This window comes from Pelophylax lessonae (genome assembly GCF_965119305.1).
Source record: "Pelophylax lessonae genome assembly, chromosome: 4".
Lineage (NCBI taxonomy): Eukaryota > Metazoa > Chordata > Amphibia > Anura > Ranidae > Pelophylax > Pelophylax lessonae.
This window is the reverse complement of record NC_138771.1, coordinates 487,840,311-487,857,860: the sequence shown is the minus strand read 5'-3', so window position 1 is coordinate 487,857,860 and position 17,550 is coordinate 487,840,311.

Below are 17,550 nucleotides of genomic sequence, written 5' to 3'. Positions count from 1 at the left end.
CCTCTGCTCCAAAAATGCGCCAAAGATCATGTACCAAATTTTGGCACACGTTTTTGGGCTGCGCTTTTAGAGTGTTTTGTCGCTCAATAATCGTGGCAAAATCGCACTGCATTTGGAGTGCCATTAAGAAATAATGGCATTGCAAATGTGCCTCGTGTTGTGCCACGATTCTGCTCGACATTCCAGTATGCTCAGGTGTGAATGGAACCTTAACATGTACCTAAAGTGAAAACTTTTTCATTATTTTTGAGTAATGAGGGCTAAATCCACTGTCACTTTATTTGTTGCCGTCTCTGTCCTGCTGTGGAGATTCCTCTTCACTTCCTTGCTGGAATGTGAAGAAAATTCTCCTTATACATTTGCCACCAGCAGAAGGGTCCCTGTTGGAAGTTTTCTCCTCTCTTTCTGTTCTGGTGACAACTGTAATATTTTTGATTTCCCATCACTCCCTGCCTCGGCCCTCAGTGATAATGGTTTCCAGTGCAAATAAATTGATGAGTCTCCCAAGTGGACACACATACACATCAATTATAACTTATGATTCTATAAAAACCTATGACTAAAGGGCCATACACACACTAAGATTTTAATTTTATTTTAACAGTGAGAGACAGAACAACAACAAAAATATCCAGAAAAATGCATTTCAAAAAAGTTATAAATTTGCATTTTAAGAAGTGTTAAAAGTATTTTACCCCTTCGCAAAACATGACTTACTACTTGGTGGTAAAAACCCTTGTTGGCCATCACAGAGGTCAGACGTTTCTTATAGTTGGCCGCCAGGTTTGCACGCATCTCAGGAGGGATTTTGTCTCCAAGTCATTAAGGTTTTGAGGCTCACGTTGGGTAACTCGAACCTTCAGGTCCCTCCACATATTTTCTATGGGATTTCGTCTGGAGACTGACTAGGCCACTCCAGGACACTAGAGCGGAGTTCCACCTGTTTCCACCAAAAAGTGTAGCTGCTGACATTTAATAAACACATACTCACCCGTCCCACGGTCCAGCGATGGAGCTGTTCTCTTCTCTCTGCGGCACCGGCATCTCTAGTGTAGGCACCCAGCTGTGACAGCTTGCGGCTTCATGCGTGAGTCGCGCTGCGTGTCCTGAGTGGATGGGCAATCTTCTGGGACCTCTGACATGTCCCAGAAGATTACAGGGAGGGAAGGGGAGAGGATAACTTCCGCTCGAGCCACCCAGGCGACCCGAGCGGAAGTGGGAGCGGGTACCTGTCAAATCTAGGTACCCACTATATCCCAAAATAAAATGACATGCCAACAGGGGGTTAGGAGGCCTTAAAGCAAAAGTTCAATTTTTGGGTGGAACCCTGCTTTAATATGCCTCTTCTTGAGCCACTCCTTTGTTGCCTTGGCAGTGTGTTTTGGGTCATTGTCATGCTTCAATACCCATCCACGACCCATTTTCAATGCCCTGACTGAGGGAAGGAGGTTCTCACCCAAGATTTGATGGTACAAGGCCCCGTCTATCGTCTCTTTGATTCGGTAAAGTTGTCCTGTCCCCTTAGCAGAAAAACTCCCCAAAGCATTATGTTTCCACCTCCATGTTTGACGGTGGGAATGATGTTCTTGGGGTCATAGGCAAAATTCCTCCTCCAAACACAGCTCGATTTTGGTCTTATCTGACCACAACACTTTGACCCAGTTCTTCTCTGAATCATTCAGATGTTCATTAGCAAACTTCAGATGGGCCTGTACATGTGCTTTCTTGAGCAGGGGGACCTTGCTGGCGCTGCAGGATTTCAGTCCTTCAGGGCGTAGTGTGTTACCAAATGTTTTCTTGGTGACTATGGTCCCAGCTGCCTTGAGATCATTGACCAGATTCTCCTGTGTAGTTCTGGGCTGATTCCTCACTATTCTCATGATCATTGAAACTCCATGAGGTGAGATCTTGCATTGAGCCCCAGACTGAAGGGAGATTGACAGTTATTTTGTGTTTCTTCTATGTGCGAATAATCGCACAAACTGTTGTTACCCTCTCACCAAGCTGCTAAGCGATGGTCTTGTAGCCCATTCCAGCCTTGTCTACAATCTTGTCCCTGACATCCTTAGACAGCTCTTTGGTCTTGGTCATGGTGGAGAGATTGAAATCTGATTGATTGGTTACTTCAGTGGACAGGTGAAATTAAGAGCACTCCCTTTAGGAGAGTGCTCCTAATCTCAGCTCATTTTCTGTATAAAAGACACCTGGCAGCCAGAAATCTTGCTGATTGATAGGGGATCACATACTTATTTCACTCATTAAAATGTAAAACAATTTATAACTTTTTTGAAATGTGTTTTTCTGGATTTTCTTTGTTGTTATTCTGTTTCTCTCTGTTAAAATAAACCTACCATTAAAATGATAGACTGATCATTTCTTTGTCAGTGGGCAACTGTACAAAATCAGCAGGAGATCAAATACTTTTTTCCCTCACTGTATGTGTACATTGACACATTGGCTTTTATGGAGTTGAGTTTAGGAGCTTTGGCAAAAAAAAAAACGCTAACAGCTCCTAAACTGAAGTTTATTAGCTGCTAGCGTACATGGAGCCTAAAGTGGGGTACACACTATTTCCTAGTTGTTTCACAGCAAATCGGAACCGATGAATGAAAATTTGTACGAGAAGGCTTTTTTTTTAGTTGTTTATTGTTTCTGATCATAGCAGTCTTTCTTTTCAGATTTTTCTTGTACAAAAATCGTACAAAACGGTACACATTAACGGAAATCGTTTGTTTTTTCCCGTACGAGAAACATTTTGGAGTTTGTCCCTTCGAGAATTTTCTTACGAAAATTCTGAATAATCTATAGAAAGTTCTGTGCACACTATACGAATATCGTATGAAATATTTTTGGACGAAAATGTTCGCACGATTTTCTTATAGTGCGTAGGAGCCTTAAGATACACTCCTAGGATGTGTGAGTTGCAAAGAACAGAGCAGGATGATTTAACTCCAGTGGGCATGTGCAGGAATTACATCTTCAGTGACAGCTCAGTGGCTGAAGAAGGAAAAAGCTGTACCGAGAAGAAGACTAGGAGACAAGCAGGGAGAACATGGGGAACGCATGTGGGATTTCGTCTGGGGACTGGCTAGGCCACTACAGGACATTAGAGCGGAGTTCCACCTGTTTCCACCAAAAAGTGTAGCTGCTCACTTTTAATAAACACACACTCACCTGTCCCATGGTCCAGCGATGGAGCTGTTCTCTTCTCCCTGCGGCACCGGCATCTGTAGTGTAGACACCCAGCTGTGACAGTTTGCAGCTTCATGCGCGAGTCGCGCTGCGCGTCCTGAGTGGACAGGCAATCTTCTAGGACCTCTGATGTGTCCCAGAAGATTACAGGGAGGGAAGGGGAGAGGATAACTTCCGCTCGAGCCTCCTAGGCGACCCGAGCGGAAGTGGGAGCAGGTACCTGTCAAATCTAGGTACCCATTATCTCCCAAAAAAAAATGACATGCCAACAGGGGGTCAGGAGGCCTTAAAGCAAAAGTTCCATTTTTGGGTGGAACTCTGCTTTAATATGCCTCTTCTTGAGCCACTCCTTTGTTGCCTCGGCAGTGTGTTTTGGGTCATTGTCATGCTGGAATACCCATCCACGACCCATGTGTATATAAAAATATATACATTTTTTTAGCAGAGACCCTAGGAAATAAAATTGCGGTTGTTGCAACTTTTTATGACATGGTATTTGTGCATCAATTTTTCAAACGCTATTTAAATTAAAAAAAACTTTCATGAATTAAAAAAAAAAAAAAAAAAGCCCTTACCCACCACCTGTAAAGACAATCAAGTAGCGAAACAGCCTCTATAATTGTTTTTACGGTGCAGGGAATCGCTGCCTGAAAGGAATGATATCTGGATGATGCCTGCAGCTGCACTTATCCTTCAGATATCGCCACTTCAAGTCTACGACGTCATGTCAAACTGATGAGCGCGCCTAGCGAAAAAGGTACGTCCTTGTGCAGGGCAAATAAGCCCCACCCACAGCACAGCGTAGGTAAAAAGGGGTGTCAGAGGTTTCTTACGTACCCCTCTCCTCGATCTCACAGTGCGCTGCGGGGTAAGTATAGTATGATACGTCACTGCGGTATACAGCAGGGATAAAACCGTCAATATTTTCAGATGAGCTATACGCATATCTCCCAACTGTCCCAGAACTATCCTGGACATTGAAAGCTGTCCCGCAGATGCAGGCAAAATCCCAGGGCCTGGTATTCTCATTGTGTGTAAAATCCTTCTCTGATTGGCCCTTCTGGCTGCTTTGCCTCATAGTGATTGGCTGAAGCTCAGGTCCATATCCATGCTGAAGCCCAGGAGGCACTTTCTAATGGAGGAGGGAAGGTGAGTGACCCTCGTGCAAAAGTTGCTGGAGTATCCAAAAGCTGTTGCAGTGTCCTGGCAGAATGATTTCAGGTGAAGACTAATGCTAGCCATACACTAGCTGAAAAATTGTTTAAACTTGTTTTTGAATAATGAATACTCGGCCGTGAGAGCAAACTATTTTGCCATCATGTAATGACTGAATTTTGATCGATAAATCGTTCAATGGGCATAAATGAATCAATTTTTCCTTTGTTTTGTCACATATGCCTAGTGCAAACCGTTTGGGTGAGTAACATATTAACTTTATTAACCTCCTAGGCGGTAATCCCGAGCGTGACTCGGGGTTGAATTTTCATATCAAGAGCGGTAACCCCGAGTCATGCTCGGGGTAGAGTTGCAGAGTGCCAGCGGAGCCTCCCTTGGCTCCCAGAAGCATTCCACTTACCTTGTCCCGGCGATCCAGCGATGTCCTTCGCTCCGATCGCCGGGTGACCGGCATCTGACTTCCTGGTTCCGTTCCCTGCGAGCAGAGGCGGCGCACGGGAGAGGAACTGGGCGGGAGTTTTGAAAGTAAAACAAAATAAAAGAGGTGATACACTGTAATCTGATAGGATTACACTGTATCACCACAGATCACCTCAGATCTGACATTACAGTGCCCCTCTCTTCAGTAAACTTGTGATTTGTGCCCAAAAAAAAAAAATATATTATGGCATCAAAAAAGCGCCAGTCTAAACCGCTTTTGGACCAGCTGAGTGACAGCGGCAGCGACAGCGACCCAGAGGTGCTCGCGGAAGTGAGCGATAGCGAGTCATGCGGTGATTTGTCGTCCGACACTGACACTGACACGGATCAGGCAAGTGAGAACGGCGATGACCCTGACCTCAGCGATGTGCGCACTTGGTGCGCTATTGATTGCGATGCGGACCAGGTAGCGCCCCCAAGATTCCCCTTCACCGGATCACCTGGGATGAAGGTAGATGTCGAGCGTGACAATCCTCTGGCCTACCTGCAATTATTCCTCACTGAGGAGGTAATTGAATTAATTGTCGCCGAGACGAATCGCTACCAACAGCAGCAATCCGCAACGCTGCATGCCAGGCTTTCCCGAAGCAGAAGGTGGGAACCGGTAACGAAAGAGGACATGTGGCTGTTTATGGGACTCCTCTTTCTTCAGGGGTTGGTGGGGAAACCGTTCCAAAAATGGTACTGGACCACCAACAGGTTACTGGCCACACCGTTCTTTGGGACCGTGATGTCTGAGTATCGCTTCTCCCTGTTTATGAAGTATTTCCACTTCACAAACAATGAGGAATTTGATGAGGCCACGCATCCTGCGCCCAAACTGAAAAAGATCTGGGAGGTATGGCAACTTATTGTGGGAAATTTCCAGCGGACCTACGTGCCAGAAAGGGACATCAGCGTGGATGAGAGTTTGATGGCCTACAAGGGTCGCCTAAGTTGGATTCAGTACATCGCATCAAAAAGAGCGCGGTTTGGCATCAAAACATATATGCTCTGCGAGTCATCCACGGGGTACATATGGAATTCCATAATTTACACCGGCAAAGGCACTAAATTCGACCCCAGGTACAGCGGCTATGGGATGGCCACATCATCCGTCCTGACACTTCTTGACCCCTTGCTAAACCAGGGATATTGTTTGACGACGGACAACTTCTATACCTCCCCGGAACTATATGATGTTTTGCTACAAAATAGAACCGACGCATATGGTACCGTTCGGCCTAACCGTCGAGACATGCCATCTTTTTTTGCCAAAAAAAAACTAAAAACCGGAGAAATGGTTGCCTGGCAGAAGGGAAAGATGATGGCAATGAGATGGAGAGACAAGAAGGATGTGTGTCTTATGAGCACTGTTCACACTACCTCCACTGCCACGGTCCATACAAAACGTGGGACTGATGTGCTGAAACCACAGGTCGTAATTGACTATAACAAAACAATGGGAGGTGTGGACAGAGCCGATCAGGCCATGACCTTCTATCCCGCTGTACGAAAACAGCAAAAAAAATACTATAAAAAAATATTTAGACATCTTCTGGAACAATGTCTATGGAACGCTTACATCCTGCACAAAGCCAACAGTGAAAACCCTCTTGCTCATTCCGAGTTTGTCTGGAAGGTGGCTGAGCAGATTTTTGCAAAGTACCAGACACCATCAGGAGTTGAAAATAGACCTGGACGTCGCGCTGTTGACGTGGTCAACCCAGAGCGTCTGACCGGCCGTCACTTTGCAGACTATATTCCGCCAACTGCAAAAAAGGCAGCACCAACCAGGATGTGTGTTGTTTGCTGCTCGAAACGCGATAGAAATGGAAAGAAAGTCCGAAAGGAAACTAGGTTCCTTTGTCCTGACTGTGACGTTGGACTTTGTGTAGTTCCTTGTTTCAAGATTTATCACACACAGCATTTGTATTGAATTTTCTTTCTTTGACAAATTTCCTTATTTACTGCATTATTGAATAAAATTACATTATTTATGAGATTATAATTCATGATTTTGTGTTTCAAAATTTATCACATCTGGGATGTCTACTAGACTCTTGTTTTGCTCAAGTTTAAATCAGTAATTACTAAGAATTGTAGGCCTATAATACATAACACCAAATTTCCATGAAAATAATTGTACCGCTTTTGGTATGAACTTTCAGACAGAATCATACCGCCAGGGAGGTTAACTTTTCAATTTATAGTTAATTCTGAAGAATTTTCCAAACTGTTCCTTCGATTTTTCGGCTCTGAAAAGTTAAAACCGATTTTCTATTTGTGCCCATTAACTGGACACAAAAAAAAAAAAAAAAGAATATCGGCCCTCCAATAATCGGCCGATCCCTAGAATGGACCAAATTACAGATTTTCAACCAGTTTTTCAGCTTGTGTATGGCAGCATTAGTCTGTGCCCCCATTCAGATTGATCAATCATTGTCAATTTAAGTTGGGCTCAGGCACAGTGCACCACTTGTTCTCCTGTCTGCTTCACCTGTACAGTACAGTGTGTGTGCCGGGAATGGGCTAAATATTATTATTATTATTAAATATGCATTGTTTATGCATTCTCTCTTCCAGTCCTCCCCTCCCCCATGCTAAGGCCTTTATAAAAAAAAAACACCACTGATATTAGGGACTCTCTGTCCACACCAACCCCCCCCCCCATTCAAAGGTCTTGTCCACCCCCTCCTCCCATCCTGAGGTCTCTGTGTCCTCCCTGTGTGTCTGCCCTTAGCATGCCCGGCACGTCTTATACCCACATAGCAAGCAATTGAGCTACAAGTTTCAAAATGACTTGCTAAGCTATTGTTAGACTTGTCAGGCTTCACAAGTGTTGCACAATTTCAGGAAGTCTGCAGTGCATGACTCCAGATCAACTTTGCAAACATTCTGCAAGTCTGCTGCAAGTTCTGGTTCAGTTTTGTTGTGCAATAGTCATCCCACCCCAAGGGGTCACTGTGACTTGCAGAGCTCTTGCTGTAGACTCACCACTGCAACTTTGCTCTTGCTAGAGACTTGCCACGCAAATTAGAAAAGTTTAACTAGACCTTGTGCTTCAAGTGCTCTACAAGTGTACAACTTGCTAGTGAAAATGTGCAGCAAGCTAAAGAGGAAGTAAACTTCCTTTACTGACTTTTACCTATAGGCAGGGCTTTTTTTCAGCGGGAATGGGAGGGAACGCCGTTCCGGCACCTCCAGGACTGACTGTATGTAATGGCAAAGGGTGCTGGGGTGTGCTGCAGGGTCTATTGATAATAACTGCTGGGGGATCTATTCTAACTGGAAGGGATATCATTTTTGCAGGGGGGTCTGTTGTTACTGAGGTCTATTGTTGCTGCTGTGGGATCTATTGTTGCTGGGGGTGGGTCTTATGTTGCTGGGGGGTCAGTTGTTGCTGGGCGAGATCTTCTGTTGAGGGACGGGCCTATTGATGCTGGTTGTAGGGAGATATGTTGTTGTTGCTGCTGGGAGTCTATTGTTGTTGAGGGGGAAATTTTGTTGCGGGTTGTCCATTGTTGATAGAGGGATCTATTGTTGCTGGCTGCAGGGGATATATTTTACTGCTTTTCTTGTTATCATTCCCAAATTCCATACACATTACTTAACACCACAAAATGATACTTGGTTCTGTATTGTCTTAAAGGGCAGTATTGGGAGGTGGGTAAGGGATGGAACCAAGGAACGGTGCTTGGAGGTGGGTAGGGGCGGAGAATAGAGGTACCTCTAAAAGAGGGAGTTCCTGCACCTATTCTCTGAGAAAAAAAGCCCTGCCTATAGTTAAGCCTATAATAAGGCTTACCTGTAGGTAGTGTAAATATCTCTTAAACGTGTACCGTTTAGGAGATATTTACATTGCATGCAGCCAGTGACATCACTAACGCAAGTGCATAGTCATAGAGCCTGCAAACCCGGAAGCAAGACAGGTGAAGATGGAAGCCCCTGCAGTGCTAACATCGCAGCGCTGGAATAGCTTAATTTTAAGGTAAGTTGCATACTAGCACATTATAACTTTACCTTGCAGGGAAAAAAAAAAAACATCCAGCGGTATTTAACAGACTTACAATTCAACACTGCCACAAATTTTTGGCAAGTTATCCTTGCTTTCTGGGTACTCACCTGTCCCAAATCTTGAAGGATACCCCCCACAAAGCAGAGGAAACTTGTCAAAACTCTCTGAACCGGGCCCGGGAGAGGGAAAACTTCAGTGCATGTGCACCAGCTAAATCCTCCCCCCCAGGTGCTTTCTCACCTCCAATCCAAAGTCACCCACTCCTGTGCGGTTTACATCCCATCCAACAAATATGTCCAGACTTCCCCATATGCTGAAATAGAGCCATATACCAAAACTTTAAGTCTATCATAAATGCACAGCTAAACTTTAGTCTTGGTTTACACTAATGCGGTGCGGGATTCACAGCGAATCATGTGCGTTTCCCATACTGTATCAATATAGCAGTCCCACTTGGACTAGGGGGGGGGGACACAAATTAGAGCTGGATTTATTTATTTTTGGAAGGGGTGGGAGTGAGTTTTTTTTTCTGAAAGGAAAATGGTGGGGGCGGGATTTTGAACTCCCTTTACCCCTACGCTGTGCATTATACACACCAAACTTCTGCACTCTTTTTGTGCTCCTGACTCTTACTATGCATAACTCTCCTGTCCCCTGCATTCTGTGCATTACACACTCCTGTCCACTGCATTCTGTACATTACACACTCCCGTCCCCTGCATTCTGTACATTACACACTCGTGTCCCCTGTATTCTGTGCATTACTTACCCCTGACCCCTGCATTATGTGCATTACACACAACCAGGGGTCAACAACCCCCGAGACACACATGGACACCCTTTGGGCGGCACATAAGAGCGATCCTGGGAGCCCCACACATGAAAGCCGGCCTAGTTCAGTGGCTATATAGAGGAGAAGCAGCGCTGCTGGTTCCCACCTGCCCACCTCTTTTCTCGCTGGCATCAGTGAACACTTTACAATTGCGTAGTGAGGGAGTCTGATGCCCTGGGGTCAGACAGTGCTCCTCATGGTGGTAATTATGCACTTTTTCTTTTCTCTAGGGCAGCAGCAGTCTCCTAGTCAGCCAGCTTATGGCTGGGCTCTACTGAGTGTGCACTTGCTGTCTCTGAGCCCTCCTCTCGTTAAAACAGAACCCCACCCAAAAGGGGAAGTTCCGCTTTAAGGACTCATCCCCCGCTCCTCTTGCACAATTTGTCATTTTCAGAGGTGGGGGGGGGGTGAGCGTGTACCCGATTTTGGCCGGTACCTGTTTATACTCCTGTTCTGAGCTCCACGACACTAGGGAATGGAAGCTCCCCCCCCCCCCCCCGCAGTCTTCTGGGACACTGATAGGGCCTAGATGATTGCATCCACCAGTGCAGGATGTGCTCCACCAATCCAGGATCCACGAATCCAGGATGGGCTGCGCGATATGCGCAGTGGGCACTTGACTGTGAAGCTGCAAGCTGTCACAGCCGGGTGCCCATAGTGAAGATGCCGGCGCCGCCGAGGGAGGACGGAGGATGAAGACAGCTGGGGTGAGCTCATCACTCGACCGTGGGACAGGTGATTGGCTGTTTTTTAGAAGTCAGCAGCTACACTTTTTGTCCTACCTTTACCGAGATGCAAATAAATATGATCTCCCTCGTAGCGCATTCTATAGGTATCTCCAACTTCGACACGCTTTACACATGTAGTTTGGAGTAAACAACACTCATTTTTCTAACTACCCTTTAAAAGGGATACTGAGGTCACAGGGCCCCAAAGGTCTTATTTCAGAGAGATACTCCCATTTGGTGTCAGCTACCATCAATCAAACTCCACTAACGATCTTCTCCAAATGGCAACAGCTTATCCCAGATCTATCAGAGGAGTGGGGGGAGGCCTATTCTTCTTCTCATCTATATGTCTCTCCGGCTATTAATAATAGATTAATACAACTCTATATGCTACATCAATCGTATCTCACATCAACGAGTTTGAATGCCATGCACCGTATACCTGCTCAAAACTGTAGGTGTGACTGTACAAATGCTGACTTAACTTAAGTCATGTGGTTATGCCCTGTAATCACTAGGTATTGGGGTAAAGTGATTGATATTCTCTCCTCCATTCTCTCGGTACCAGTGCCAAACCCGCCCCCAAAAGTATGTCTTCTGGGCATTCTAGACGAGGAACAGTGGCAAAGATATGATAGAACCATACTAAGAGAGACATTGATCTTGGCCCAAAAGGCTATAGCGATTAGATGGATTCAGCCTACCCCCCCCCCCCCATCTATTCGCAACTGGATACGGATGGTCAATCGAAAAAATTATGAAAAAATTATTTATGAACATAGAGGTTGCTCTATGAAGTATGGTAAGATCTGGGATAGATGATAGAGGTGTGTTCATTTTGTATCCCAGGGAATTTTGATGCATCTCTGCATATTGGTACCATGGAGCACTCTCTAGCTGTCTTGAATGCTTATTGATGAACCCAGATGTTTAGTAGATGTTGAGCCCTTTATAGTGATCCGAACATGATTATATTCCTGATTTTCTTTGATTTGATTCATGTCAATTCTACATGTATTGTATCTTTTTCATGCTCACGTTGAGCAATTTATTGACTGTACTGATGCTTTACTTCCGCATCAATACAAAGAATAAAAAAAAAAAAAAATCTGACAGCCAATCATAGGCAACCAAGCGATTGCGCATGTATATGTATCCCTTGCAAAGGTGCAGGTGACGCGGTTACTTTCTGCTTGGTTACAGGGTAGATATTAGACCCCCAATATCCCCAAAAAGAGTACTTGTAACCAGCCCAATGCTGTCACATATGGTCTGTTAACCTCTTGTGATAGCAATACAGTTAAAGAAAAAATGAATAAAGAAGTAAAAAAAAAAAAATTAAGAACTTTTTATGTTGCCTTGCACACACCCACAAATGCAAATGCACATCCAGAGTGTGTATATGTATGTAAACCACGATTGCACCACATATGTGTGATATCACTGAGTATGTTGGAGTGAAAGTAGTAATTCGATCGCCGAAACATATCAGCTGAAAATGGTGTTACCGGCATTTTGCTGATAAGAGAAAAAGGTACAGAGACAGGTCACAAAAGGGTGCGGGACCATTTACAAAGCGCAGCGTGGCTTGCACATGAGCAGTGGGAAGCTGACCATGAACCCACAGCCAGCTTTCCGTAGTAAACATTTTGGCGTTGGGGACCTGAAGAGAAGATTGGTGAAGGTGAGAATGGTGCTGGATCCTTGGACAGGTGAGGGTCCTTATATTAAAAGTCAGCAGCTACAGTATTTTTAGCTGCTCTCTTTACATTTTTTCAGACCGCCTGAAAATCCTCTTTAACCACTTGTCGACCAGCCACTGTAGTTATACTGCAGTTATACGGCAGGTTGGCAGAGGGTCCATCCAGAATTTGTAGTGTCCACCCATTTAGCAGTTGATAGTTCAAATACATGAACAAGCTATTGAGATTTGAACACAGGTATATCTCTTCTTTGTTATAACGCAGGTCAGTGACCAGATCTGAACCTATTTTCTCTCCCCCACCTTGGGTCTTTATGCCCCATGTTGGCATGGTGTCCACCAGAGCATTTCAAGTTGCAAGGCAATGTAGGACTGGCCAGAGGATGGATTACTTTGATGCAGTTGGTCAGCTTAAACACTTATTGCAATATATGTCAACTAAATATCCCTGTTTTTCATTGCATAGTTTGCTGGAAAGGGCGTAGCAGTGTGCAGAGGGTCCATCCAGAATTTGTAGTGTTAAGCCTCGTACACATGCAACGAATTTCCACCGACCGGTCGTCCATCTTTTGTCCAGAGTGGTGTTTTGTTGGTTGGAATGTGCTTTTGACTGCACATGAATTTTCCCGCACGACAGAATTCTACTTCAGAAGTGATGTCATGTGTTGGTTTGCTTTCTTTGTGTTCTTTCTTCTCTGAGCATGCCCAGTCTTGCTCATAAGATTTTTCCCTGTCGAAATCTGTACTGACTGCATGAAAATCGGACGTGTTTTGATGGAGGACAAAAATTTTATAGCCTGCACACCAGAATTTTTTCGGCCAAAAAGTCGGAGTCGGTTGTCGGAAGCATCATACTAACAAACCGAAAATCGGCAGATCGGTTGTCGGACGAAAATTCCTGCCCGAATTTTGACTTGTGTGTACGAGGCTTTACTATGTGGTCACACCCCTTTAGCACCTAATATTCAAATACACTTTGTTTTTTTACATTTCTGTATTGCATTCCTTTTTCTCAATAAAAACTGTTAAAAAAAAAAATAAAAACAAATGCACTTACCAGTAATGTCACCCTGAGTAGAAATTCTGGACTCTTATCATCTGAGGATAACCCTGAAATCTCTGCGGTGGAGCAGCTCTGATGTGATGACCTGCATGCATGCATATAAGTAAGGCATTATCAGCGGTGTTTACATTTGGGATTATGTATAGTATGTCTGCAGGTTCTTGCATACAGTTACCCCCTCTCATGATATCTGGTAAACCTGTGTGTACATAAAGACACTTCCAGATTCCTTCTTTTTAGTCTCCTCTGTCTTGGACATCAGCTCCTGCAGAACATTTCTCAAAATGATTCTTTCTTTTGAAATACCTTATCAAGTAACTCTGCCTGATGGACTCTGACATACATTTATAGACTGAGACTATAGTACAAAAATATTTAAAGATTTCCATATAGATGGAGTATTTCTTTATCTCCATAAAAGACGTGTTCTGCTGTCTTTCTATGAGATCTCACACAGCAGACAGGATTTACCAGGATGGGACAGAGGATAGATGGCACTGGACCCTGAGGTTTCTTTAAATGTTTTTTACATTATTGTTTTTTTACTTTATATGTTTTTTACACTATTGTTACCATGTATGTATAGTATTGCAGTGGACTAAATTGTAAGTGAAATTTGAAGATGAGGTTGGCATTTAGTTCAGCAACTGCTTGAGCCAGCTGTTGATGGATGCTGTGCAAGCCAGCAACATTGTCGTAACACTGAATATTTAAACATTTTTTTAGGCCATGATGAAGAAGGGGGCAGAGTGACATCCCCCGAAACACACTTGTCACTTTTATCTGGATTTCAATACAGTGAGAGTCAGACGTCTGAGAGGTCAGACGTTTCTTGTAGTTGGCCACTAGGCTTGCACACATCTCAGGAGGGATTTTGTCCCACTTCTCTTTGCAGATCCTCTCAAAGTCTTTAAGGTTTCGAGGCTGACGATTGGTAACGCAAACCTTCAGCTCCCTCCACATATTTTCTATGGGATTAAGGTAAAAAAAACTGGCTAGGCCACTCCAGGACCTTAATGGGCTTCTTCTTGAGCCACTCCTTTGTTGCCTTGGCCATGTATTTTGGTTCATTGTCATTTTGTAATACCCCTCCACGACCCATTTTCAATGCCCTAGCTGAGGGAAGGAGGTTTGCCACCCATGATTTGACGGTACATGGCCCCATCTATCGTCCCTTTGATTTGGTGAAGTTGTCCTGTCCTCTTAGCAGATAAACAACCCCAAAGCATACTGTTTCCCCCTCCATGTTTGACGGTGGGGATGGTGTTCTTTGGGTCATAGGCAGCATTCCTTATCCTCCAAACACAGCGAGTTGAGTTGGTGCATAAGAACTCAATTTGGGTCTCATCTGACCACAGCACTTTCACCCAGTTCTTCTCTGAATCATTCAGATGTTCATTAGCAAACTTCAGACGGGTCTGTGCATGTTCTTTCTTGAGCAGGGGGACCTTGCGGGCGATGCAGGATTTCAGTCCTTCATGGCGTAGTGTGTTCCTAATTGTTTTCTTGGTTACTATGGCCCCAGCTGCCTTCAGATATTTGTCAATATTCTCCCATGTAGTTGTGGGCTGATTCCTCACCGTTCTCGTGATCATTGAAACTCCATGAAGTGAGATCTTGCATGGAGCCCCAGACCGAGGGAGATTGACAGTTATTTTGTGTTTCTTCTATTTGCGAAATAATCGCACCAACTGTTGTCACCCTCTCACCAAGCTGCTCGGCGATGGTCTTGTAGCCCATTCCAGCCTTATGTAGGTCTACAATCTTGTCCCTGACATCCTTGGACAGCTCCTTGGTCTTGGCCATGCTGGAGAGATTGCAATCTGATTGATTGATTGATTGATTGATTGATTGCTTCTGTGGACAGGTGCCTTTTATACAGATAACAAGCTGAGATTAGAAGCACTCCCTTTAAGAGAGTGCTCCTAATTTCACTTTGTTACCTGTATAGAAGACACCTGGGAGCCAGAAATCTTGCTGATTGATATGGGATCAAATTATTTCATTAACTTAAAATGAAAATCAATTTTTAACTTTTTTGAAATGCGTTTTTCTGGATATTTTTGTTGTTATTCTGTCTCTCACTGTTAAAATAAACCTACCTTTAAAATTATAGACTGATCATTTCTTGTCAGTGGACAAACATAGAAAATCAACAGGGGATCAAATACTTCTTTCCCTCCCCTCTTTATAGTGTTGCGCATCAGTTCTACAATTACTCAGGATTTAATAGCAGGTACAGGAATAAAAATACAATAGAGCTAGCACATACAGTATCTCACAAAAGTGAGTACACCCCTCTCATTTTTGTTAAAAATGTTATTATATTTTTTCATGTGACAACACTGAATAAATTACACTTTGCTACCATGTAAAGTAGTGAGTGTACAGCTTGTATAACAGTGTAAATTTGATGTCCCCTAAACATAACTCAACACACCGCCATTAATGTCTAAAACGCTGGCAATAAAAGTGAGTACACTCCTAAGTGAAAATGTCCAAATGGGGCCCAAAGTGTCAATATTTTGTGAGGCCACCATTATTTTCCAGCACTGCCTTAACCCTCTTGGGCAGTGAGTTTACCAGAGCTTCCCAGGTTGCCACTGGAGTCCTGTTCCACTCCTCCATGACGACATCACAGAGCTAGTAGATGTTAGAGACCTAGTGCTCCTCCACCTTCCTTTTTGAGGATGCCCCACAGATGCTCAATAGGGTTTAGGTCTGTAAACATGCTTGGCCAGTCCATCATCTTTACCCTCAGCTTCTTTAGCAAGGCATTGGTCGTCTTGGAGGTGTGTTTGGTGTTTTTATCATGTTGGAATTCTGCCCTGCGGCCCAGTCTCTGAAGGGAGGGGATCATGCTCTGCTTCAGTATGTCACAGTACATGTTGGCATTCATGGTTCCCTCAATGAACTGTAGCTCCCCAGTGCCGGCAGCACTCATGCAGCCTCAGACCATGACACTCCCACCACCATGCTTGACTGTAGGAAAGACACACTTGTTTTTGTATTCCTCACCTGCTTGCCGCCACACACACTTGACACCATCTGAACCAAATAAGTTTATCTTGGTCTCATGAGTCCACAGGACATGGTTCCAGTAATCCATGTCCTTAGTCTGCTTGTCTTCAGAAAACCGTTTGCAGGCTTTAGCTTCCTTCTGGCCAGGCAGACCAATTTGATGCAGTGTTCGGCGTATGGTCTGAGTACAGACAGGCTGACCCCTCAACCCTTTAACCTCTGCAGTAATGTTTGCAGCACGCAGTCTATTTCCCAAAGGAAACCTCTGGATATGACACTGAGCATGTGTACTCAACTTCTGTGGTTGATCATGGTGAGGCCTGTTCTGGGTGGACTCTGTCCTGTTAAACCACTGTATGGTCTTCGCCACCGTGCTGCAGCTCAGTTGCAGGGTCTTGGCAATCTTCTTATAGCCCAGGCCATCTTCATGTAGAACAACCATTGTTTTTTTCAGATCCTCAGAGAGTTCTTTGACATGAGGTGCCATGTTGAACTTCCAGTGACCAGTATAAGAGAGTGAGAGCGATAACACCAAATTTACCACACCTGCTCCCCGTTTACACCTGAGACCTTGTAACACTAACGAGTCACATGCCATCGGGGAGGGAAAATGGCTATTGTACTCACTTTTGTTGCCAGCAGTTTAGACATTAATGGCTGTGTGTTAAAATATTTTGAGGGGACAGCAAATTTACACTTTTATACAAGCTGTACACTCACTACTTTACATTGTAGTAACAGTGAGGGGTGTACTCACTTTTGTTAGATACTGTATGTGTATGTGATACTGTATGTGAAGTGGCCTAAGGATCAGTAAAGCCTGGTTGTTTACTTGATGCATTATTGAGAGGTTATTAGAGTGACCATACTTAAATGAGCAGTGCTGTTGAAGGCCATCTAGTGGATGTTGCTGGTCTTCTCTGTCTCTGTCATTTTTGGCATATGTAAGTAAACTATAAAAGCTACACCAGGACAGTCTGTGAGTTAAATTGTTAAAAATACCCCAGGGCTTTATTTGATAGGATGCTGTTTTTAATACAGGTTTAAACTTTAGTTTGTTGGCCTATAACCCCCGCTGCGGGAGACCTGGTATGTGGACTTTTCCTCCTAATCTGGCTGGTATATGCGGTCCCCAGTGACAGACTCACTTTCACCGTCAAACAGATTCCAGTGCTCTATACCATCACAGGTATGGAGACATTCACAAATCTCTGCATGATTGATCAAGCTCATCCTCTTATTTTGTTTTTTTGCAATTTGGTATATGCTGTATTTATGTATATGTTGTTTCTCAATGTATTCACTGCATTTTCTATTTATTCAGTAGTAAAACTCTTCACGCGTTGCCCTGAAGAAGCC